Source organism: Sorex araneus, chromosome 5 (genome assembly GCF_027595985.1).
Source record: "Sorex araneus isolate mSorAra2 chromosome 5, mSorAra2.pri, whole genome shotgun sequence".
Taxonomy (NCBI): domain Eukaryota; kingdom Metazoa; phylum Chordata; class Mammalia; order Eulipotyphla; family Soricidae; genus Sorex; species Sorex araneus.
The window spans coordinates 167,272,790-167,297,348 of record NC_073306.1 but is presented as its reverse complement, the minus strand read 5'-3'; positions in this window follow the sequence as shown (position 1 = coordinate 167,297,348).

The following is a 24,559-nucleotide window of genomic DNA, read 5'->3' as shown; positions in this document are numbered from 1 at the left end:
TACTTGCAATAATAGTTCCAATTTACTAAATATACTGTCTGCATATTACTTTTTCCCTCAATTTAAAATGACATCAGAAAATTGAATGGGACACATTTTTTACTGGGAATCCCAGAAATAAACTCAAGGCAATAATTAAAACATATTTTGAATAATTTGCAATATACTGTAGAGAGATAAATGAGGCTCTATTTCTTATTTTTTTCTTAATTCATATACAGACCTCTTACAATCTATATTTTGAGTTCAGAGATTAAGCTTTTCTCCTAATATGATTAGAAGTATGAATAGCATGTCATCAGTATGGAAATATTTAGGTGCCAATAGAGATCCCAGCAATCCAGTGTTTGTGTTTGGCATGTGTAAGGAACTGAGTTTATACCCTGGCGCCATTTTCTATATAGCCAGCACACAAGGTCAAGCCTGGGAGCCCTCCAGCAACAACTGTCTGATCCTCATGGTTCCCATCACTGTCTGTGTGGCTGAGATGCAGAATCTAGCATTGAGCAATCTACCTAGATCTGTCAAGTATCTCTGGGAGTGTTGTCTCTTATACACTGTTTAGAAATCCTACACATTCCCCCAAAGAGAGCATTAAAAGACTTTTCTAATACTAGCAGACTTTTGAGAGTGTATTGTCCATTTGATATTTGTAAGATAGACTATGATTCTATTGTTTTCAAAAATATACCTATATTATTTATAATAAACATAGTTTAACTTTTAAAAATTAATTTAATTATAATTATTATTATTGTATTGCTTCTAGCAAAACATGAATGTCATTGTCACATCCCGAGTCAAAGCATGCATTAAATAATGAAACTATTTCATATTGTGAAAGAAAGCAATAGAAAAATCCAATGAGGAAAGGTTTATTTTGGAAATACTATCGGGAGTTTGAAATAATGCAGAAGTGTTTTTTTAGATTTCCATTGATCTATTGAAATAGAAAGATAAATGTCTCTATGATTTATAACACAAGGCATAGGAATTAAATAACTATCACAAAGCATTGAAACAAAATTGGTGGCCTTTTCTTTCTCCTTTGAGAAAAATAAAATTAACATTTTTATTAAAAGCTATAATTTTTTGAGAAAAGTAATAAAACTTAGAACTTTTGAATGGTTTGCTATGCAGGATTTTTTTGGAGGATAAGGACAGTTAAAATACACACTTTTTAAAAATATATATACTGAATAAAAGAAATGCCAAAATACCAATCAACACAGTGAAATAATGACACCGAAGCATGGGAAGGATGAACTACAATCCAAACAAATTTGGATTGTGAGAACAGGTCTTGTAATGCACTTAGCTGAGCAAAACAGGGAACTTCTATTAGGAGACAAGGGGACCTTGTTCCTCTTGTCATCATTTAAGGGTGCTTTGAGTATCAGCAACACACTAAATGTGATAAAGAATAATTAGATCCAGTTCATGCCTACTTGGTGTTCAATTAGACACAAAGTCTCTTCATAGTACTCCACGAAAATTACACATTTAAAGCATTTTCAGAGGAGATTTGGCTGTAAATTTTTTTTGAAGTGTGCTAAAAACAGAACTAATGTAAATATTGTAATAGTTTGGCATAATATACTTTCATACTTTGCATATAATTGTATGTTTAGTACTATGTATTTGACATCTATACATATACACACATGTATCTATCTATCTATCTATCTATATATATATATATATATATATATCACTATCACTGTTATACTGTTGTTCATCGATTTGCTCGAGCGGGCACAAACAGCATCTCCATTGGCCCCATCCTTGAAATTTTAGCATCCTCTCCTTACTTGTCTTTCCCAAGGATTGGAGGCACTTTCAGGGTCAAGGGAATAAGATCTGTTATTATTACTGTATTTGGCATATTGAATGCACACGGGGAACTTGCCAGGTTCTTCCATGTGGGTGGGATACTCTCAGTAGCTTGCCAGGCTCTGTGAGAGGGACAGAGAATGTATATCAGAGAATGTACATTATGTTAAAACCAGCTTGGTAACATATGCAAGTATGTTAAAGCCAAATAAATGTGTACTGCTTTAGGCACATCAGTGGGCTAGACTATAAGAGATACATAAAAGTTTCTGGGAGCTTTGTTTTATATAGTCTCTGAATCTTGGTCATTGATGGGATTACATGGCACCAGGGACAGTTTGTGTGTATGGCTGCCAAGTTACTGGAAAATGGGGGGGTCTGGGTGGAGGAGGCCCAGTCCCAATCCGAGCAGGCTTGGAGATCTCACCCCCGGGTCCCACACACCTGTGCTCCTCTGCCAGTTCCTTCATGCATGAGGCTTATTGGAGTGTGTGGAGAGTGGTCTTGAGCATAGCTGTGGCTCAGTTTTGGAGGTTTTCAGCTGCCGGGGCTCTGCTTGGAGCCGGGAGAGGAAACTCAACACATCCCCCTCTGAAGGGCCCCGGTTAAAACAGCCTGGCACGGGGGTAGGGGTTTCTGTATCATATATACATACATATATATACAAATATATATTTGTGTGTATATGTGGAATTTCTATGTCTATCACATAGCACAGTATTGTATGCACACTATACCTGTATTTAATATCCAATATATAAAGATAATTTATCTTTGGATATAGTTCATTTTAATATAATTCACAATTTCAAAGATTTTCATGTATTATTTCTAGTATTTGGACCACACCTTGTGGTGCTCGGCACTACCCCTAGCTCTGCATTTGGGAGTCACTCTTGGTTGTATTCAGGGGAGCATGAAGCTCTAGGAACTGAACTTGAGCCTTCTACAGGAAAATAATACACTCAGCCCAGCATATGAGATACCTTTACAGCCTTATGCGGCACTTTTATTGTTTGGGAATCAGACCTGGCAATGTTTATGGCTTACTTTTGGCTCTAAGCTCAGTACTCACTACTGGCAGGACTTGGGACAGGACTTGGGACCATGTGTGATGCAGGGGATTCTGTCACATTCAAGGAAAGAACCAGACTCTTTGTACTAAAGCTCTAGTCCTTATTCTGGCATTTTTGTGCAGTTTTAATTCATTCATATATCACTTACACTAGTAGACATTACTGGAAAACATCTTTTACTGAGGGGATGAATAGTCAATTAATGCATGAATTAATGAATACTTACTACATGTAATTGTTGTTCTCAAAATTAATTTGATACTTATAGATTATTTATAAAGTGGTAAATAGTGAATATTGTTTGGGCCAGTGCATTGAACACTGTATTAGTAGTGATAAATGAAATTTGGCTTGCTTTTCAATCCCATATTCTCCCTTAAACTTTCATCTTGCTTGCTATTTTCAATCTTTCTTAGCTTACTCCTTTCAACTCTGGAAAAGTCTGTTATCTCTCTGGAACATGTAATTCTCTTTCTTTTCTGTTACATCTTTCCAAATAAGTTTCAATTAATAATAGTATATTATTAAGAATCGAATCATTATTTCTTCTCTACCTCCAACTGGGTTTATTCTACTGCTTTATTTTTTAAAGACTCATGATTGCAATACGATTCATGATAGGATTTCATTCACACACTAACACCAAATTCTCCCTCCACCAGTGTCTGCTGGTCCTCCAACTTTGTCAAGGTATCTGTTCTCTCTATAATCCCTTATATTCCCCAGCCCTGCCCTTGATAAATTCAGTTCTGTTAACCAGTTCTTGTGTTCTGTTGTCTTTAAACATTTTGTTCTTCCCATACTATGTTTCCTTATGTCCTACATATGAGAGAAGGTCACTCTGTGTGTCCCTCTCTTTTTGACTAAGTTTACTCAACATGATACCTTCACTAAACATGATAGCAATCAACAATAGCACAGTGGCAAATCAAATGTCTTTGGGTATTACTTTTTGTTTTGTGTTTTGGCTTTTGATTTTTTTTAACAAATTGATTTCATTGCACAGCAGTCACAACTTCTTTGTCTAGCTATCTTTCCATAAACACTGGGTTGTTTCCAGTTAGACCATAGCTATCATAACTTGTGCTGTGATGAACATTGGAAAAAATTGGCTTTTGATAACTCACTAAGACTATTTGCAATTGATGAGCATGGTCACTAATTTCATAAGTATTTTGACAATAGTGGACCAGAATATTTCAGCATCCCTTTAGCTCAGAACCACAATGTTATAGATTGACTAACTACTTTGACAAGTATGTGATATGGAATCTTGCAGAATCTGGAGTATTTCCTACACCTTAGTGAAATACTTAGGGAATTAGAATATGTTCTCATGAGTCTTTTTTTTTTTCAGATCTCCACATAGTATTATTTGCCCTTTTAATAGGAAACTTTCTTCAGCTGTACACACTAGCAAATTATTTCTACTTCAAAATATTTACACCTCAATTTTCTACTTCAGTATACATTTTCAGATGAATTTCAAATGAAATGAAGCAGAAATTAATGTTTCAGTACTGTTTGTAGCAAATTCCCAGAATGTCTGCTAAGCAAGTAGTTTGGTATGAAAATTCACAAAGATTGAATTACTTGGTATTACCTCTAAAGTAATGAATATTTTAAAGTATGCTGAAGAGTGTGAACTCTCCAATAACCAAAAAGGACAGATGAATTTGAAATCCTGGTATGACAGCCTAATAGGTCATGCACAAATTTGACATAAAAATGTATTTTTTAAATCATAAATTGAACTCATTTTTATTCTTGGGGATATGACTTACAATGTTTGTAAAATTTGCTATCCTTCATTATATTTTGACCTGGAGTCATTTGTTGAGTACAAATCTAGCAAACACATGTTTATAATATTGAAGCTAGTTTTGCCCTTAGATCCTGAGAAAATATTTCTAAATCTAATCTCAAAAAGTTGAAATTGACATTTCAACTTTCAACTGATTATAATTTACAAATTAAAAATGTTAGCAACTTAAGAAAATATAAAATTGAATTTGCGCACAAACTGCTATAATCAGTTCTACTTTTAATTAAATTGTTAATTTTATCACTGCCATATAATTGGTATATCACTGTATCACTGTCATCCCATTGCTCATCAATTTGCTCAAATGGGCACCGGTAACATCTCCATTGTGAGACTTATTGTTACTGTTTTTGGCATATCAAATATGCCACGGGTAGTGTGCCAGGCTCTGCCATGCAGGCGAGATACTCTTGGTAGCTTGCCGGGCTCTCTGAGAGGGTCAAAAGTATTGAACCCCGGTTGGCCACGTGCAGAGCAAACGCCCTACCCGCTGTGCTATGGCTCCAGCCCACAATATTTTTCAAAAATCATTTACTTTTTTCAAAATTCACTAAAATTTTAATGTTTGTATTGTTTGGATGAATTGAGTTCTTAAGACTAATAAGGACATCTCACTCCAGAACCTTTCTAATCCACCCCCTGGGGGGGGCTGAGGGGGGTAAGAGAAGAGGGCACACCTGCTGATGCTCAGGGATTACTCCTAGCTCTTCCCCATAAACAAGGCAATTATGGAATGCCGAGGCAGTTCCTTCTGAGGGCCCCACCTTCATTTTATCCCCAACCCTCTGAGTAACTTTGGCCTCTATTTAGTAACTCACACTAGGAAATTCTGCAGCAACTTCCCGTTTCCATGAAGACACTGCAGAGACGGTAGTGAAGCTGGCTTTCCACAGAATGTTCCTGACTTCTGGCGGCTGGAGCAGGCCTAGCAAGGTAAGTACTCCTTTAAAACAGTTACGCTCAAGTTTCAGGTTTCCTGATCACTCAGAAAAAGGCTCCAAGTCCGAACTAAATCTCTTTGACATGCAAAGGGAAAAGAAACCTAAGTCAAGAAACACCTGGTAGGTCGTGGCTTGGGGACAGGAAGATGAGACAGGAGCTGGGGAGACAGGCTTGGTGTGGGCCTTAGCATCACAGCCCGAAATCCTGAAGCAGTTTGAGGCTGGGTAGGGGTTTTCTTGAAGACCAGGAGGGTGGGGAAGTGGGAATGAGAGGGGAGCGAGGAGGCGAGCTTCCTGGGACTTTGGCCAGATTGCCCTGAAACATTTAGGAAGTGGCCAAGAAAGCCAAGTCAGGCCTGGAGGACTTCCTGAAGGAGTAGGTACTGGTGGTTGCGTAAGGTCAAAAGACTGTGCCACTGGAATCCCAGTGGAAAGGCAGGCAGCAGGCGGAAGTATAAGAGGCAGCAAACCTGATGAAATATGCTCTTGGAGACCACCCAGAACACCCGGACCACCCAGGCTGTGGCCTGAACGGTGAAGCTGTAGGCAGGCCTGTGGCTAGAAAGCCGGGGATAGGGACAGAGCATCTTCCTGAAGGCTGATGTTCTGCAGAGAAAAAAGCAGCAAGGTAGACTATCCGGGGCTGCGGCAGAAGGCAGCAGCGCCCTGAACTCACAAAGTTGCTTTGGAGTCTTTGATGAAACAGTTTTTTGCAGAAGTGCATTTGCTTGCATGCTTGACGTATATAGTTTTATTTTAGAGATCAGAAAATACAAATGAGATAAATTTATGGTTAAAAAGATACAAACTTGTACAAATTAGCTTTCTGCAAATAAAATAATAATATTAAATGTGACTAGCATAATGATATCAAATATTAGAAACATTTATTTGTAATATTAATTTTTAATAAGCATTCTACCACTCACTAAAAGTAAAGATTAGAGTATTGAGAATATCATTACAGATCATTTCTATAAACACCCTAATCATAAAAATCTGTGATATATTCCAAATATACAAGTAACACTACATTAATTTTCACATGTTTCTCTTTCTAGTGCTTTCCAATTCTGTGATCTCTAATCCTAATTACCTATTTACTTGAAGTTAGAAATCATCTTACTTTCTCCAAATCTGACTAAATTAATAATGAAAAGTGTGCATTTTATTTTATTATTTTATATGTATGGTGAATAACATAAAATATTAATGTATTCATAATACATACTACATCTATCACATAAATATTACAGATATTTATAGTCAGAAGGTTAGAGTATAAGAATATAATGCTGCCTATTACTAGTGTATATGTCTCTCAAGATGTGAATGGATTTTATGTTTAAACAGATGGGTACTTTTAGATTAAAATGTAATATTAAATTCAGAATTCAGTGTTTTGAAATATGGTTTTCTTGGAAAATTGCCATACTCTTATTTTATGTGTTGTCTATGCTTTTACAAAAATTGAGTTGAATACTAGTGAAAAAAAAGAAAACATAGCTCAAAGCACTATACAATCTCTTGTAATCTGGACTTAAAATTTATTTTTCAACCCTAGCCTATAATATTAGTAATAAGTTATTTGTACCTTCATCTAAAGATGATATTTATATTCAAACAAAAGTATATAAAATGCTATTCTAGATAGTTTTTACAAAATTTATATCAAATATTTTTTCACTAAACTATATGAAGCTTTCACATTATAAAAAGTATATAACAAAGTAAAACAAATCAAGACAATCTAGGTGAATTTTCAAAATTTACCTACAGTAATTATTCCTGGTCAAGCATCTTTCTGATTTAGAATTGTAGAAAATATGTATATTAAATTTGATTTATCACAAACTGGCAAAATATGACATTTAGCCACAAGAGAATATTATCTTAACACCTAGTAAAGGACATTGTTGTAGTAGTTAATAACATTGTACTATAAAATTGAAGATTGCTAAAAAAAGTTACTGATGCCCACTTGAGCAAATCGATGAACAACGGGACAACAGTGTTACAGTCCTACAGTGCTATAAAAATAGCAGATGCATTCAATTGGAAAGTTACAAAAAAACTTTTTGAATATGAAGTTATCAAGAAGCATGCATAATGTATAGTATCATTTTAGTTATTAATGATAACATTTCTCTATATTTTAGCAATTTAAAAAACAGTATTTTTATGAGTTGTTAATAAAAGTAAAGTGTAGATAGTATTGAATGCCAAGCAATTGCTACAATATCTGACCCTCTCCAAATATCACTTCACTTGTATCACTTGTCATCCCTTTGAGCTTTTATTTGTTCTAGCGGGCACCAGTAACGTCTACATTCGTCTCTGTTGCATGTTAGTGTAGCCCAATGGTATCTGCTCGATCCAGGAACACAGAGCCTTAAATCGTTTGTTCAGGGTTTTGATGAAAGTGTCTGACCATCTCGTAGGTGGGTGGTCATGCTGTCTTTTGATGTCCCGTGGAATCCAGTTGGTAACAGCTCTAGTCCAGTGGTTATCTCTGAATTGCGTTATGTGTCCGGCACATCTGATTTTTGACGCCTTGGAAATGAGACAGCACCCCTGATTCTTGATCGTTGATGGAGGTCAGAACTTTGGATTCCTTCTCTCACTTGAGTGAGATGTGATACTCCTAGCATAGCTCTGTCAATTTCTGTTTGGGATACGTGAATAGCATTCCCATCCTCTTTTCATAGGGCCCAGGTCTCTGAGGTGTATATTATTGCAGGAAGAATGGTGGAGTCGAAAAGATGTGCCCAGAGTCGGAGGTTCTTCGTCCTCTTAACCACTTCTTCGACACTCTTGAAGATGCTCCACACTGCTCTCCTCCTGCGCAGTTCTGGTGCCGAGTCATTCCTCATGTTGCGTTCTTGACCCGAGTACACTTAGCTGTTGCATTCAGAGATGTCCGTTCAGTTGAGAGCAAATGAAGCATCAGGGACTAGCTCATTTTTCATGAACATTGTCTTGGTGAGATTCACCTTTCCACACTCACAGTCGAAGTCGGTCAGCATTTGTACCTCTTGGCTGATATTTGGTGTTATTAGAACAATGTCATCAGCAAAGCGGAGGTGGTGTAGTTGCAGACGGTCTATCTTCACTCCCATTCCTTCCCATTCCAATTGTCCCATGATAGTCCTGAGGGTGACACTGAAGAGTTTCGGTGAAATTGGATCACCTGTCGAACCCCTCTCTTTATGTCAATGATCACTTCCTTGTAGAATTGTGAGATCCTGGTGGTAAATTCGTAATACAGCTCGCGGAGGATTCTGATGTACTGAGTTTGAATGCCCTGTTTGGCTAGGGCTTCGATGACTATTTCAGTCTCAACAGAATTGAAGGCCTTCTTTAAATCTCCAAATAATCATTATATATTTTTTCTGAGAAAAATTTGAAAATAATTTTTTGTGAATCTTTGATTTCTCTAAAATTTATTTTCCTTTACTTTCCTTTGCAGAATCTCTTGCTAGTGAGCCTGGCTGTCTTCCCCAGGGGCCCCTTGTAGGGGATGGGTTCCAGGCTCCCTCCCCACCCTGAGCGGAGCTCCCGGTGGCCAAAGACCTCTGGAACCTAGCCATAGCTATGCTCAAGGCTGCTCTCTATATGTTCGGACAAGCCTCATGCATGAAGGTACCAGCGGAGGAACCCAGGTGTGTGTAATTCCATCAGCGGCCAACATCCAGAGACTTAAAAGCAAGCTCCCAGAAGCGAGTGGCCACGAAGCTTGTAACCTACTTCTTCCTGTGGGAGAAACTAGCAAGCTACTGAGAGTTTCCTGCCCACATGGGAGAGCCTCACAAGCTTCCCATGGTGTATCCATATGCCAAAGCCAGTAACAAGCTGGGACTCATTCCCCTGACCCTGAAAGAACCTCCAGTGTGGCATCGTTGGGAAGGCCAAGTAGAGAGAGGCTCCTAAAATCTCAGGGATAGGACGAATGGAGAGGTTATTGAGACCGCTTGAGAAATTTGACAATCAATGGGATGATGGTGATAATGGTGATGATGATGATGATGATGATGATGATGATGATGATGATGATTTTTCTTTATGCTTTAGAGTAGAAAAATGTATGAAGTGTAAACAGTAATTTTTTTTCTTAAGCAATACAGAGTGTTAAAAAGTTGCAGCTTATCATTCCCTTAATTATTATTTTTTTGTCATGGACATCTAAGGTACTGTGTTGTCTCATCTGACCATGTTAAAGTTTTAAAGTATGTCTTAGTTAGTAGGAGCAGTATGTTTCTGAAACATCAGTATCAATATCTGTCACATTTGAGAGATGATGATTGTAATCAGATGACACTCAGGAGACTGTCAAAAACTCTATGCTTTTATCCAACAAGATGAGAAATACTTTACTCTAAAAAGTGTTAATAAGATCAATAGCATTTCTTTAGTAATTAGATGTAGAACAGTGGACATGTTTGTTTAACATTAATGAGTTTTTTATATTGGGATTCTAATTCTAATTCAAATTGTTTCTGCTTATATAGTTTTGCAGATAAATTTACATAACAACATATATACTTTTTTTTGTTTAAAAATTTGGTCTTATTTTTAATTCAACAGAAACCAAACAAATTCATTAAAACTGGGGAAGAGCTAATGACACATTTCATTTCATAGGACATCCAGGTGGACAACAGGCATAGGACAAAAATGTTTACAATCACTCATTATCAAGGATATACAAATGAAAATGGCAACCACTTATAATTTTGTTCAGGTGATACTATCCTATATTTTAAAAAGTCCAGAAGCAACCAATGACATCTAAGCAATAGTTGAAAAGGAACTCTCTTTCACTATAGGATAAAATGAAATCTAGTTTCAGTGTCATTCAAAAACAGTATAGAAATGTCTCAAAAAACTAAAAATACAACTACAATATTAGTTATCAATTCCTTCCATTGGTATCTAGCAAAAGAGTATAACACTTCTAATTAAAAATAAAATGTGGTGGGGTCGGAGTGATAGTACAGCAGACAGGGCGTTTGTCTCACATGCTGTCAACCCAGGTTCAATCCCCAGCATCCCATATGTCCCCCAAGCACCTCCAGGAGTAATAACTCTGTGCAGAGCCAGGAGTAACCCCTGAGCATTGCTGGGTATAACCCAAAAAGCAAAATAATAAAATAATATGTGACTCGGAAACCCATGGCGCTCTCTCTCTGCCTGCATTCTGTGACCTCGTGCCGCTTCCTCACCCACAACGGCCAATGCCATGGGTGGATGAGGAGGAATTGAGAGCCAGGCCGGTTGGTGATCAGTTGCTGTTTATTCCATTCTCCCCACATGCCTGTTCCAGTCTCACGAAGCTCACCAGTCTAGTCTCACACTGCCCCTCATTCCTGTTTCCTCCTGTCTCTCCCGCTCATCTCTCTGCGCTCCCGCTTGCCACCAAGTCTCTCCCTGGTCTCCCCAACTCCCTGCTTTGGGGGAACAATCAACATATCAAAGCTCTTCCTGATTGTCTATCAGGTTCAAGGGCAAAATACCACCCAGGGTGTTTCTCCTTTCATTAGTCCAAAAACTTAATTAACATCTTAATTTTTCTTCCTAATATGAGTTATTTTGTCTGGACACAGTAAGTGATACATTAAGCTTGTAGGTGGCTCTCCTGGAAACATCTTGCTATAGATCCCAGACTACGGTGCTCAGGCCAGATTAACCTTTCCTAACCTTAGCAGGGTACTAATCTAGATGTTACTTTTTGGATCAAGGTCTGTCATGATTTGTCCATGACCATGCTCTTAACTTATAGTTAAGTATTATGGTGCTTTGGCCTGGCCCATTTTGGATTCCAGGATAGCTCAAAACTTGCCCTGGGTCCATCCAGTCCCTTGTTGGGATACTGCTTTTGGTGTGCTAGGAAGTAAAGGCAACTGAGGCTTAAGTCCTGAGACAGATGCCCAGGAGTGAATATCATTCAGAGTCAATTAACCCCCAAGTTACAAAAGCATAGCATTAGCTGTCCTCTTGTGTCCATACATAAAGGACATTGCTCTGAATTAACTATGCAAAGGACTTAAGGAAAAGAGAAAGCAATATTTACAGTTATTAGAGTCTGGTTAGGAGATAAAGGTAATTGACCAGTTGGGGAGGCAGAGCACGAAGAAAGAGTTTACAAATAAACATAGAGGAATGGGAGCACTGTGATGGGAATACCCAATAAGCCTAAGATCTCTATGGCAAGGTACTGTAGCACTGTCATCCCATTATTAATCAATTTGCTCGAGCAGGCACCAGCAACGTCTCCATTGTGAGACTTGTTACTGATTTTGGCATATCAAATATGCCACGGATAGCTTGCCAGACTCTGCCATGTGGGTGGGAAACTCTCCGTAGCTTGCTGAACTGAGAGGAACAAAGGAATCGAACCCAGGTTGGCCACGTGCAAGGTAAACACTCTACCCGCTATGCAAAGCTAAACCAATGTTATCTTACAGTCTAGAAACATGATACATTTATTAACGCATGCATGTTGCATGTGTAAGACCCGGGTTTAATCCCTAATGTCACAATAGGTCCTAAACACTGCCAATAGTGACCTTATAACATAGAATCAGGAGTAGACCCTGAGTATTGCTGGTTATGCTACCCAGACCAATATTCATAGACACACTGTCACTGTCATCCCACTGCTCATCTATTTGTTCTAGCGAGCACCAGTAACTTCTCTCATTGAGAGACTTATTGTTACTGTTTTTGGCATATTCAATAAGCATGGGTAGCTTACCAGGCTCTGCCGCACAGGCGAAATACTCTCAGTAGCTTGCGGGGCTCTCTGAGAGGAGCGGAGGAATCAAACCCAGGCCGGCCACATGTAAGGTGAATGCCCAACTGCTGTGCTATCGCTCCACAAATAAATAAAAAAGTATAAGCAAATGGAAGTCAAAATTTAGCACACCTTTGTGAATTGCACTGCTATCTGCTAACCAATATCTGGAAACCAACTGTGTGCCTAAGGACAGATGAGTGGATAAAAACGTTTTGCTACAGAAACATAATGGAATATTACTAAGCTATAAGAAATTAAATAAACCCTGCAACCAGGGAGATAGTAATGAGGTTAAAGAGCTTGCCTTGCACATAGTAGACTCTGGTTTAGTGCTCTGCGCACTGCCATGCAGTGAGTCCTGAGCACAGAACCAGGGGTAAACCCTGAGCACCACAGGTGCACAACCTACCCTCATGCCAATAAAAAGACAGTAAATAGTTAAGTCTTAAAATTTGATAAAACATAAATGTAACTTGGAGATGTCATGCTAAGTGAAATAAGAAATGGAAAATTAAGTACTGGATTATCTCACTCACATCATAAAAATATATAGAAACAAAACAAGGCAAAACATGTTGTTCATTGAAAGTAAACCGAAACAGTTCTGACAGAACTAAGTTTCACAGTATAGGATATCAAAAACAATCCAATTGTGAATCGACAATATTTGCAACTTACCATGTTCAGTCTTGCTAGAGAACATTGGAACCAATAGAATCCAACTTGAAACCAAACTTCTCTTGAAAAATGTCATACAACTTTTAGAAATCTAGAGTCTGCCTAGAAAATAGCCATGGTATTTTTTCAGTTATATAAAATATATTTTATATATTTATCTTCTGATGTCCCTTGGAATCCAGTCGGTAACAGCTCTAGACCAGCGGTTGTCTCTGAATCGCATTATATGACTGGCCCATCTGATTTTTGATGCCTTGGCAAACGAGACAGCATCCCTGATTCTTGACCGTCAAAGGAGGTCAGAACTCCGGATTCCTTCTCTCACTTGAGTCAGACAGGATATTCCTAGCATAGCTCTTTTGATTCCTCTTTGGGATACCCTAAAAGCATTCTCATCCTGTTTGCGTAGGGCCGAGGTCTCTGAGGCATATGTTAGTTCAGGAAGAATGGTGGAATCGAAAAGATGTGCCCGGAGTCAGAGGTTCTTCATTCTCTTCACCACTTCTTTGACACGCTTGAAGGCATTCCACGCTGCTCTCTTCCTCCTGCGCAGTTCTGGCACCAAGTTGTTTCTCATGTTGATTTCTCGACCCAGGTACACATAGCTGCTGCATTTGGAGATGTTCGTTCCATTGAGAGCAAATAGAGCTTCAGGGACTAGTTTGTTTTTCATGAACATGGTCTTTTTGAGATTCAGCTGCAATCTGACCTTTCCACACTCGTGGTCGAAGTCGGCCAGCATTTGTGCCGCTTGGTTGATGTTTGTGTTATGAGAACGATGTCATCAGCAAAGCGGAGGTGGTGTACTTGCTGACCGTCTATATTCACTCCCATTCCTTCCCATTCCAGTCGTCACATGATGTTCTTGAGGGTGGCACTGAAGAGTTTCGGTGAAATGGTATCACCCTGGTGAACCCCTCTCCTTACATCAATGATCACTTCCTTGTAGAATGGTGAGATCCTGGTGGTGAATGCACAATACAGCTCGTGGAGAATTTTGATATACTGAGTTTGAACTCCCTGTTTGGCCAGCGCTTCGATGACCACCTCAGTCTCAAGAAAATCGAAGGCCTTCTTTATGTCAATGAATGTTAGACAGAGCGGCATCTTGAACTCTCTTGAAACTTCAAAGAGTTTGGTCACTGTATGGATATGGTCTATCATGCTGAATCCCCTTCAGAACCCAGCTTGCTCGCATGGTTGTCCTTCATCTGTTCTGCCTATTCTATTCAGGATGACATGAGTGAACAACTTGTAGATGACAGACAGCAGGCAGATTGGGCGATAGTTGCCAATGTCATGGATGTCTCCCTTTTTGTACAACAGAACCATCCTACTAGTTTTCCACTGAGATTGTATCAACTGATGTTGCTGTTGTCCCAAAATTTCAAACAGGATCAGACCACCGTCTCCTTCATGCAAAATTCTACTTCACAGAGTGGGGAGAGAAGTCTGCAAAATTTAAGTCTAAGAAAGCAACTCCCAGAATGACCACCAACTGGGAGCTCTTTGGCACTATTCCAGCACCATGGGGAGATGCCGTTCTTGACAACATTGACAAGGAATACGATTGACTGGTTCAGCACCTCCATGTCTGTGCGAAGAATGCCGAGAGTGAGAAAGCCACAAACAGACACCTGTCTTCGGAAACTCTCAAGAGCCTCAGGCAACCACAAGCTAACATCCGAGCTCACAAAGCTGTGCAGAGATGCGATAAACAAAGACTTCAAAGAGAGAAGAGCAGCAGTGTTGGCCAATGCAGCAGAAGCTGGGAAAAGTATTTGTAATGCTCGATTTTTCTTCACCAACTACAAGACCAAGATGACTGCCCTCCGACGTCCCGAAGGATCTATCACATCTTCCAGAAAGGCAATGTGGAGGATTATTCAAGACTTCTACTCGGATCTCTTTGACAGCCATGTCCACCTGCCCACATACCAAATCCCACAGGATGGATATGTCGTTCCCAACATTCTCTTTTCTGAAATCCAACACGCCATTTTGTTGTTAAATACACCTACAGCCCCTGGTCCGGACAAGGTCAGACCCGAACACCTGAAGAATCTGCCGCCAGTACTCATCAATACACTGGCCCAACTCTTCACACGCTACCTGTCTGAATGCAAGGTTATGTCTCATTTATAATAAGTTTCTAAAATTTTGTTGATCCATTATAAGTATTTATAGAAGTTCTCCTGGATTTGCACATAACTTTTCAGTCCCCAGAATGCACTTAAGTAACCACACATATATGCAATTCCAAATGTGCAAAATAAGCCTAAATTAAATTGTCAGTGTAATATTTGTGGTTTATCCTTTAAGATCACTTTTTTTTTGTTATTTTCACAATTGTGAATTACTCAGGTAAATATGGCTCCTATTTCTGGAAAATGATTAATTTTACATTTTAGTCTGATAAAAGCACATTTGGCATTCAGCTCAGTGATAAAATGTTTTAATCACACTACAGAAGATAATCATTCTTGGATTCCACATGAGATTCATCTAATCACTAGATAGAAAAGCATTCTTTTCTAAATAATAGTTTTCCCATGGAATATAGACTTTACCTATACCATTTAATGCTTTATGCTGTACCATTTCTTAAAATATTTTTCAACTCACTTTTAGAGGTAATACCTGTGGTTAATAAAACCATCATGTACCTCTAATGAAGTGTTTATTTGCTGAAACAAGACTATTAATTTTCTAGTTATGGAAAAAAGACATATATGTTTCTGTAGAGTATAAAATAACTTTATTCTACACTATTTTAAATTCTGTGTTTACATAGGACATTTCTAAATGTTCTGGGACATTTTTTTCTCCTGTTATAGTTGTGGGAGACATTTTTAACAATGGATCTAGTATCAATAGGCTAATATTACTGAAATCCATTGATTATATTAAAACTCACATTCTCTAGCATATATTCACTGGTATAACAAGTCATAGTACAGGTAGCCTCCATTGCATACCATACAGAACAGTAAAATTGCCTTAAAACTTCCCAGTACTTAACCTATCCTTTCTTTCTTAATGGAAGTGCCCTGGAAAAACTGTTTGGGTGTGCCGAGGGGGTGGTGGTGGAGAGGGGCTTAGCAGCCATTGCCGGGAGTGCTCAGGGCTTGCTCCTGACTCTGCGCACAGAGATCACTCCTAATAATGCTTAGGGGACTATATGGGTGTCATAAATGAAACCTCAATCAGCTGCTTATGAAGCAAGTATCCTATCCACTGTACTATCTCTCAGACCCTACCCTTTCTCTATTTTTTCACTCCCTCTCAATCTGATCTATTTCATAGATTTAAATTTGACCTGTTCAAAACTCAGATATTCACATCTCTTGTCCAGTCATCATCCTCAAAATATAATTTTTTCTCTTCAACTACCTACTCAAAATAGCCTATGGGATACTTAAAATATCTATAACTCTCAAAGAAGAAATTTAAATCATATTTTTGTTAAAAGTTACAACCTTCTTGTTATGTAGGTCAATATCTTTCTGTAATTCATGGCTTCTGCCTTAACATATCCTTTGTCAAATGTATGTAGAAATTCTATTTTCAGCATAAATTTGAAATTATATATCATCATAAAAGTGAGCATTTCTTCCCAAATCGGATGTCCTATTGCCACTTTCCTGCCCAGGGATATATTCACCCTTTTCACTTAATGTATTTTAGAACTGTAGCACTGTTGGTCCGTTGTTCATCGATTTGCTTGAGGAGGCACTAGTACTGTCTCCATTATGAGACTTGTTGTTACTGTTTTGGGCATACTGAATACTCCACGTGAGCTTGCCAGGCTCTGCCATGCAGGCGGGATATTCTCAGTAGCTTGCTGGGCTCTCCAAGAGGGGTGGAGGAATCAAACCCAGGTTCACTGCGTGCAAGGCAAACACCCTACCTGCTGTGCTATTGCTCCAGTCCATAGTGAATGTATGTGATGTATTGTTTCAATACTTTTCCAAGCCAATAGAATTAATATTTCCATTTTACAGAGGATAAAATGCATCTAGAGATGTAAAATACAGTACCTAAATAAAAGCTTGTGGAGTGACTAGAAAAATAAATAAGAAAAACAAATAAGAATGAATTTATAGCCTTAAGAACTTGAATGTGAAACTCAATATATTTTAATGTTTGAGAATTTTTTTAAAAAATGAATGACTTTCTTATTGTAAGAAAACCTGTGTATTAAATTTTCACCAGAAAATTGACAATTTTTCTGTTATTGTCCTCTTGCAAATAAAAATGTTTATTTCACCTCTCTCATGAAATAGAACCATTTACATTGTTTTTGAAAAAAAGTTAAAAGGTCTTAACTTACTGGCCATCTTGCACCATTTACTTGAGAAATCAGTTTTTTTTTCCAATATGTCAGTTGTTTTCAATATAGCACCAATAACTTTTTACTCTATGCTTTATTGTTACTGCTTACTCCTCTATAAATATGTCATTATTTCATTGATTTCTATCATCCTTTCCCTGTTAATAACTCTAAAGTTTCTGGGATTTTTGCTCATCTATCAAATTTTATTATGCAATTTTCCCATGTTTTCTTTACTTTTCTATAACTGCTTTCTTTTCTTTGTTGCATCACATTATTTTTTACTTCTCTTTTCAAAAATGCTAAAGAAGCTCATATGAGGCTGGAGAGATCGTACATTAGGAAGGACTCTGGTCTTGCTCATGGCAGACCCAGGGTTCCACCTTCTGAAGGCCGTATATTCCCCTGAGCCAGACCAGGAGCAAATCTGACAACAGAGTCAGAAGTAAGTCTTGGTCACAGTGGGTATGACCTCAACACAAAGCAAAGCAAAACAAAGGAAACCTCTTTAGTTTATTTTACATTAGGTGCTTGCAGTCTTTCAGAATGTGACATGGTAAAGAGCCAAAACTAAGAATAACAAGGAAGGTAAGAAATGACCCTTAGAAAGGTAAAAAGGAGGAAAACCTGAGTGGAATAAAAAAATCTTTACCTGATTTAGAAAACATAAAATAACTTGTATAAAATCTACAAACTCCACATAATTCTCATCTCCAAGGGCTGAAAAGTGATGAGAAGTAATTGAAGAACACTGTTAAGCATGGTAAAGGAGTTGAACAGTGCTTTATAACAGGCAAGATTTATGAAAGCAATGGGTTTTTAGCAGTATCAAATGGTTCGAATGATACTCTCAGGGATAAGATTTTTGCTAAAGAAGCATAAGTCATTTTCATTGTGCTTAAGTTCTCTATAAAATTACTATAGCTTCTCTCGTGTTTTCCTATGTTCTTTCAACAAGCTTTTGTCAGAACAAGACAAACTCTCAGAAAATTCAACCTTAAGATATGATAATAAATATGTGAAACAGTATAAACAAAACTCATTTCCATCCTAGAAAGAAAAATGATTCCATCATTCTTCAAATAATTCGCCAAGGGATGGCTTGTCCTACTTTTCCCCTCAGAATTATTCCTCTGTGTCAGTGTTTTATTGCAAAACACACGATATGATATGCTCTAGAGAGTCTATTAAAGGTTACTCTTGCACCCAGAGGGGTGTAGAAAATGAATTATCAAAGGAATCCTACTGGAGATGTACTGTATCTATCATTTATTCCTAGTGGTGTTACAGAATAATTTTTGAAGTTGCTGTGGCGGCCATTCTTTATTCATTGACTTAAGTAGAATATGTGAATAAATAGTCCCTCAGTATAAACCAGTTCAGCAGAAGAAAAAAATATTAAAAATCCCATCGATATGGCCATATTAACACAAACATATGCATCAGTATTGGAAGGCTGTAGCTATTGCAAAATTATTTCTCTTTGTTAGTTTAGTTTCAAAAGTGGTCTTTCCTGATTCAAAACCTTTGGCATATGTTGACTCACTGTATAGTATTGCCATAGTGTACTTTAGATGCATTTTAAAATCTCATTATCTATTCTAGCTTTTTGGAAAATCTGAATCTTAGTATATATATATATATATATATATATATATATATGTGTGTGTGTGTGTGTGTGTGTGTGTGTGTGTGTGTATCACTGTTTAGTTCTTATTGGCAAAGTTATAAAAAATCATTTAAAATTTAACCATCACTTTTTTCATTTATTTCCCCTGAATTTCCTTTTAAACACATAGAAGATATGTAGTGTCTTTGTCATTTTTATCATTTGTGTATGTTTGTGTGGGGGCAATGGGTGTTGAGGGTCAAACCCAGTTTTCATGCATCACTAGATATGCACTTTACTTTTTTTTTAAGTAAATTTTTATTAGTGAATCACCGTGAGGTACAGTTACAAACTTATGAACTTTTATGTTTGTATTTCAGTCATACAGTGATTGTTTACATCCTTCCACTAGTGCCCATTCTCCTCCACCAAAGTTCCCAGTATCCCTCACACCACCCTCACCCCAACCCCCACCACCCCACCCTGCCAATGCTGCAGGGCATTCCCTTTTGTTCTCTTTCCTTTTGGGTGTTGTGGTTTGCAATAGAGGAATTGAGTGGCCATCATGTTCGGTCTATAGTCTACTTTCTGCACTCATCTTTCAACCCCAGTGGGTCCTCCCCACATCCTCTACTCAGTGTTCCCTTCTCTATCTCAGCTGCCTTTTTCCCCAGCATGTGAGGCCAGTTTCCAAGTTGTAGGGCAGACTTCCTGGTTCTTATCTCTACTACTCTTGGGTGTTAGTCTCCCATTCTGATACTTTATATTCCACAGATGAGTGCGATCTTTCAAATAGACATGCACTTTACTCTCAAATAAACCTTCAAAATCATTTTTCTGTATCCTAATACATATGTGCATGTGTGTATACATATACATTTAACTTAGAAGTTCCTTAATTTTACCTGTCTTTTTATTGTAATCTTTAATGGTTTTGAAGATAAGATGATAAATTTTATTTTAAATACTGACGTGGATAATCAAAATTATATAGACATTAGTCAAATATTTGGCCAATATTTATTGAGTGTTTAATATGTTACAGTAATTTTAAAACTTGTGATACAGAAGTAATTAATATATTGGACTTAAGAAACTTTATTATAGGAGTGGATATCAGTGAATATATGATAATAAACATTAAATGAATGCCTCGCTATTTCTAATGAATTGTGGGAGTCAAGAGATCCATAGCATTTTAGACACTTGTCTTGCATGTGGATGACCATGGCTTAATTTCTGGCATAGTATAAGGTGCCCTCCATGGTCCTCCAAATACCATTAGGAGTGATATCTGAGAAAAAGAGCCAGGAGTAAGCCCTGAGGAGAGAACAGGGTGGGTGCCTGCCTTGCACACAGTAGACTAGATTCAATCCCTGGTGATAGATACCACCTGAACCTCACCAGAAGTGACAGAGCTAGGAGTAAGCCATGAGCATCACCAGGTGTGGCCCCTAAAAAACAGCAAAAAAAGTAATGTTGACCCTTGCTTGTGTGTAAAAATGCCTAGAATTGACAGATTTGGTTAATATTTTTAAACATATAAGTTTTGTTTACTGTTTAGGGCATGCATTTTAAACTCAAGTGTGAGGAATCAAATAGGATATTCAATAAAAGAGCCTAAGGACTACAAGGTGATAAAAATTCTTGAGTTCTTATTTTTCTTAATAAGATTTGTGCATTTATCATTTTTAAATTTTAAAAATTTTATTTTCATAAAGTTGTTCACAATAATTGATTACATTCAGTAGTTCAACACCAATCCCACCGCCATTCCACCTTCCCACTACCATTATTTCAAATATTCCCACCACCACTCAACCCTGCCTCACAGGCAGGTACTAGATAATTTATTTTCTATTCCTTGTTATGAATAGTATGAGATGTCTGTAAAGAACTATCTCACAGTGATTCAATAAAAAAGTAAAAAAAAAAAATAAGGTAAGAGATATTGCGCAACCGATAAAGAGGCCATTTGCTCCTGGAATTCTAAAATTGCAAATAATTGGGGTCCTGAGACATCTCTACAGTAAGCTGCTCTGTTCCGATATTTGTTTGTGAGTCTCTGGATCATGGCTGTTAGTGTGCTTTAATGACACTAGAGGCGATCATGGGTGTAATAGTCAGGGCCTTGGAAGAGCAGGGAGATGGAAAGGGGTGGCCCATTCCTGGCTCCTTGAGGTCTGGAGTTTTTCAGTCACCGGTCCCACATACCTTGGTGTTTCAGAGGATTCATTCCCTTGAATGAGGGGCTCGGGACAAGCCTGTGAAGATTAGCCACGAGGGTGGCAGTGATTGGGTTCTGGAGGTTTGTGGCCACCAGGGCTCATTTGGAGCACGTGTTGTCCCTCTCCTACTCCAGTCTGAAGCACCTTGGTGAAATCAGCCTGGGACAAGGTCCAGAGACATCTCTGCAAGGTCCTGCCCTGCTCTGAGATTCATTTGTGAGTCTCAAGTTCTTGAATTCTAAGGGTTTATTTGAACAAAGATACGTTTTGGGGGTTGGGCCACACACCATATTGTTCATTGACTTCTCCAGGCTCTGTACTCTCAAAGGCCATGCCTGAAGTGCTTAGTGAGCTTCATGGTGCTAGGATTCAGACGAGTAGCACTATGTGGCACTATCATCCCATTAGGGCAAGGTAATATAGTAGAAATGGGTGACACTGTGTGTGTTGGGAGGAGCGGGTGGTTTGCTTTCAAAATATATCAATCTGTTAAAAAAAAAATAAAGTGTTCAAATAATGAAATTGGTATAAAATGGCAACTATAGGATAAATATCAAGAGGATATGATTAAGCCAAGAAAATAAAATGGCTCAAAAAAGACAAAATATAGTTTGTTATTATTTTTATTGAAGCAAACAATATAGCACTGTAGCACTGTCCTTCCGTTGTTCATCAATTTGCTCGAGTGGGCACCATTAACATCTCCAGTGTGAGAATTGTTGTAACTGTTTTTGGCATATCGAATATGCCGTGGGTAGCTTGCCAGGCTCTGCCATGCGGGTGGGATACTCTCAGTAACTTGCAGTGCTCTCTGAGAGGGACAGAGGAATTGAACCAGGGTTGACCACAGGCAAGGCAAATGCCCTACCCACTGTGCTATATACCTCCAGTCCCAAGCAAACAATATATATAAAAAAAAATTACAAATAATGATAAATTATACAACCTTATTTTATTTATTTATATTTGTTTGGGGCCACGCCTGTCTCCTGGCTCACCACTCAGGAATCCACTTTTGGCAGGGCTCAGGGTCCATGGATTGAACCTGTGTTTGACTATGTGCAATCAAGCACCTTAGCAGTTGAACTATGGCTTTCTCCCACCAAATTATAAAATATTCCTTAATGTAATTTTGAAAAAGCTATATCTGCAGAAAGTTTTCTTTTTTATTGGCTGAACATTTATATCTGTAACTGATTGATGACTACCATGACTAGAGTTCTATTCTACATGTTAGTTGACATTTTAATTCATGTTAATAAAGTAAAGCAGTGAAAATTTATGTGAGCATTCATTAATTCAATGTCCAGCTAAATGGGAATAACTACATTTCTTCCTCTTACAGATATGATAAAATAACTTCTACTTTATAGAGCTGACAAAAATATTAACTATTATGCATTTAATCCAAACTGTTTTAGCTTTCAAAACAGACTTCTAAAATCTGTGTCTGTGATCTATGTGAGAGATGCTGTGGGATTAAGTGAAATCTATGCGAGATGCTGTGTGTGATTCAAGAGTCCTTAAATTATAAAATATATGCGTATTTAAAAAATGATCAGGGATGATGGTGATATCTGTGTTTTTATTTTTTATGGAGACGAAATTTCTTGAAGCAAGCCTCACAAAACAGTTTGAAAGCATTTATATTTATTGGAGACAACTCTTCAACTTGAAATATATGAACCCATTGACACAAATTGAAATATTAAAAATATTGAACTGTAAGCCCATTGACACCAATATTATCAGGTAAATTATCTAGCTGACCTCTATGCCTATAATAATCATTGTGAACAGCTTTAAATCCACTGAGAAGTTTGCACCTAACAGACAGTGATATAAACCCCTTTAGGTGTAATTGAGAAAGACTATGGTATTATCATTTCCATCAGTCAAAGTCCTCTCACCTTTTGAATTCTCTCTGTCTGTCTCTCTGTCTCTGTCTGTCTGTCTGTCTGTCTGTCTGTCTGTCTGTCTCTCTCTCTCTCTCTCTCTCTCTCTCTCACACACACACACACACACACACACACACACAATTTTTTTTTTATTGGTAGATGTGCAAAGAATGACTTCTCAAGAAAATTGTACTAAAAAAAACTATACTGATCAGTCATAAATCTATTTTCTGATGTGAGCATTTGAATGATTATTTTGATATTACTTTTGATGGAAAATATAGAGGAAAATCTACATGATGGGAGGGATGGTGAATTTTGCATGCTGATTCTGACACAGATGTCAGAACAGATATCCTAGAAAATTTATTGAAAGCTCTGTTGTAAGTATGGAGTTTTGTGGACGGCCAACCTTTTCAAAAAGTAGAAATTAAATCTCTAGGATTTCATGCATGACTTGCTTTTTCGAAGTACACACACACATATACATATACACACACACGTATATATACACATTTATTTATTTTAGAAAAACACTTTTCCAAAGCACAACTTTGGTTTTTGAATTCTAGTTATCAGCCTATTTTTTAAGTCTAATTAAAACAGTGCTATATATTTTTAATTTACAATTCAAGTTAAAATTTTAAGTATGAAGGAGGACTCTTCCTCTCATCACGTTCTTAAACTTCCTTTGCATTCACAATCATTTTTTTCTAAGAAAAAGACTGAAAGCTTTGGGTATATTCATGAATGAGTTTCTTGAAAGTTTTGATTTTCAAGTATTAAAATTAAAAATTATATTGTAGATAATTAGAAATTTTATAATTTTTAGTTTTCCTTTCATAAATATGTATTTTCTATTTATGTAATTTTTTTTCCTTTTGGGTCACATCTGGTGATGCACAGGGGTTACTCCTTGCTCTGCACTCAGGTATTACTCTTTGAGTGCTCAGAGATGCTGGAAATTGAACCCAGGTCAGCTGCATGCAAGGCAAACGCCCTAACTGCTGTGGTATCGCCCAAGCCCCTATTTATGCAAATTTAAAATTTCTTCCTTCATAAAATTACATGTTTATGTGATCTGTGATATTACTTTTAGTGCCATACATTCATTTTTTCTTCAATTTGGGGAATTAAATCTTAACCAAATTAAGTTATTAATAAAACTAAATAGTTTTTAAAATCTAGGCACTTATGTTTTCTAATACTATTTTTGAAAAGAATACTTTAAAAAAACCTCCTTGGGGCTGGAGTGATAGCACAGCGGGTAGGGCGTCTGCGTTGCACGCGGCCGACCTGGGTTCAATCCCCGGCATCCCATATGGTCCCCCAAGCACCGCCA